The sequence below is a fragment of the Austrofundulus limnaeus genome, unplaced genomic scaffold (genome assembly GCF_001266775.1).
Source record: "Austrofundulus limnaeus strain Quisiro unplaced genomic scaffold, Austrofundulus_limnaeus-1.0 Scaffold399, whole genome shotgun sequence".
NCBI lineage: Eukaryota > Metazoa > Chordata > Actinopteri > Cyprinodontiformes > Rivulidae > Austrofundulus > Austrofundulus limnaeus.
The window spans coordinates 339,298-341,938 of record NW_013952801.1 but is presented as its reverse complement, the minus strand read 5'-3'; positions in this window follow the sequence as shown (position 1 = coordinate 341,938).

Genomic DNA, 2,641 nt, shown 5'->3' with positions numbered 1-2,641 from the left:
GATATAGACAAACAGAGAGCAGGCAACACACTCGTCTTTTGTCCAGATTTATTTCTAAATAAGGAAAACGTGTCATTGAGTAACCTACATATATTCTCTTTCCTCCAACCACTCCTCTAATGGACCTGGATGCATCTGTTACTTAAAAAAACAGTAAAAAAATGTTTTGAAAGTTGCCAAGCGTGACACATTTCCTGTCTGCTTCTAATTAAAAGCAGGGAGATGGATGCTGCCTTCGTTCTTCCATACTTTTAATAAATGAAATGAGGAAAAAACCTGCAGATTTTAGACTAAATTCAATCCCATTAACACAATGACTCATTCTATGGCTGCTGTTTGCTCCTTAATTTAAAGTTTTATGACTAAAAAATACAAGCTTTTCCAGAAACAACACATCTGCAGGTTATTTTCACCATCACAGTTTATTTTTTAAATTTTGCTGCAAAAATTCAAGTTTTATGCAGACAAAAATATTCATTGAGTCAATTCATAAAAACTAAAAAAGAGGATAAAATAAAGGATAAAAAGTCAAGTTAGAAGACATCAAATCACTTGGTTTAAACCAGTAGCGGAGCCAGACAACTTTCTCAGGGATGTTCAGACTGGGACCACTACTCACACAGGGGTGGCCAGACTGGGACCACTACTCACACTGGGGTGTTCAGACTGGGACCACTACTCACACAGGGGTGGTCAGACTGGGACTACTACTCACACAGGGGTGGCCAGGAAAATTATTATTTTTTTAGTTGAAAGTTTCTGCAGATCTTCGTGTTTTGTTCATTTTCTTATGTCCTCATACAGGCAGTGACCTTTTAAACATGGGCATCAGAACCATTTAAAAAGAGTGGGGGCAATGTTGGGGGGCCAGAAAATTTTGAACGATATAGATGCCATTTCCTGCATTCTGGTGTATTTTACCAGGTTGCTAAACATACTTTTACCTATAAATAAACACGTGATTTAATTATTATTTCAGAGACAGATTATTCATTAAATTGGTTTCATCATCCTGTTTTTAAACTCACTGCTACAGCTGAGATAAGGTTAATTAATGTGACACAATTTATCATATCCAATGACTTAGGGGTGCTTTTTACTTTTATATTGTTTATTGATTTATTTTTAATTTTAACACATGTCATTGTGACAAATAATGATGACCTTCAACTGTATGTTTAAAACTAATATTAACACCCAATGAACATTTGCAATATTGATAAACACCAACAGTGAATTTAAAGGGGTGTTTTACTTTTTCTGATAGGTCTACGCATAACCAAACACATGACAAACACAAATGACATTGTGTTATACATGTACAAAAACAATTTGTCACCATAAATCCAAAAGTTGACACCATAAATCAGATTATATAGTCATATGTTCTGTATATAAAGAAAGCATCACTTCCTTGTCATTAATGTTCTTCAGTCATAAAGCTTGGTGATGTTTCAAACTGTTAAACACTGCCACCAACTGTTCAGGAGGATTATTACACCCCTAAAGGTTGTTTCACTGTAAGGGGTGTGTACAGCAGGGTGACCAATGGGGTGGCCAAAGATTTGCCTGTGGTGCCCATGGCCACCCCTGGCCACCCCCTGGCTCTGCCCCTGGTTTGAACTGAAAAAGTTGTTTTCATTTAGCTTGTGCTAAAAAAGAAAAGCTGCTCCTTAAATGCCAGCTCATTAAACCAAACCTGAACCTGAATTTACAAAGTGAGCTCACATTCAGTTTTATTCACATCCGACGGGTTTTCCTGAAGGTTTTCATGTGTGTGCTGCAGCGAGCTGCTCAGACCACGTCATCTGTCACTTTTAAAACAGAAAAGTTGTTTTGTTTTTTTGTTTTTTACTCAGCTCTTGTGTTTCTGTGGGTTTTGTTGTGAGCAGGCCCAGCTGAGCAGCACCTGTGCTACGAGCAGCGATGCTCATTACTCATCCTCAGAGGGAAGCAGCGGCTCCGCAGCCGTTCTTTGACATTTAATAAAAATACACACATGCTCCTGTGTGCGTTAGTTCTCCACATGCTCCACCGTGTGCTCCGTGCTCTGCTCGGTGCACACAAACACTGAACAACAAACAATAAAACTTTATATTTAAACTCATTTCTACAAGCTTCGCAGCTTAATTTCCAGAAGCAGATTCAAACGATGCAGAACTGAGAGTTTTCTTTGCATCGTTACACTTCCTGTTGGTGCAGTCTGCAGGAAAAAATGTCTCAGCGTGTAGAGTAGTTGGTATTCAGACTGTAGGAGATAAGTTGACTCCACGTGCCACACATCAACTCTTCCACAGCAAAATAACTAAAAAACAACATCTGCATTTTTTACAAAGAGCAAGAAAGAAAAATCTGATGATGAATATGTGCTTTAAAACCAACGTTACAGATGTTTGTTTTATCTGGAGACTGTAAATGTAAAGGAAAAGACAAGTTTCTGTAAAAATGTGAACGTTTCACACTCATTCTCACGATCCTGATCCTTTATTTGTCACGTATCTCATTCTGCAATTTTTGTGCTATTTTAACAATTCCTGCATCAAAACGTTCAGCTGCTTCAGGACATTTTGGCTATGACTTTTGATGTTTCAGCTATTTTTACTCTTTTTAATTTTATTTATTTATTTTAGCTATTTCACTT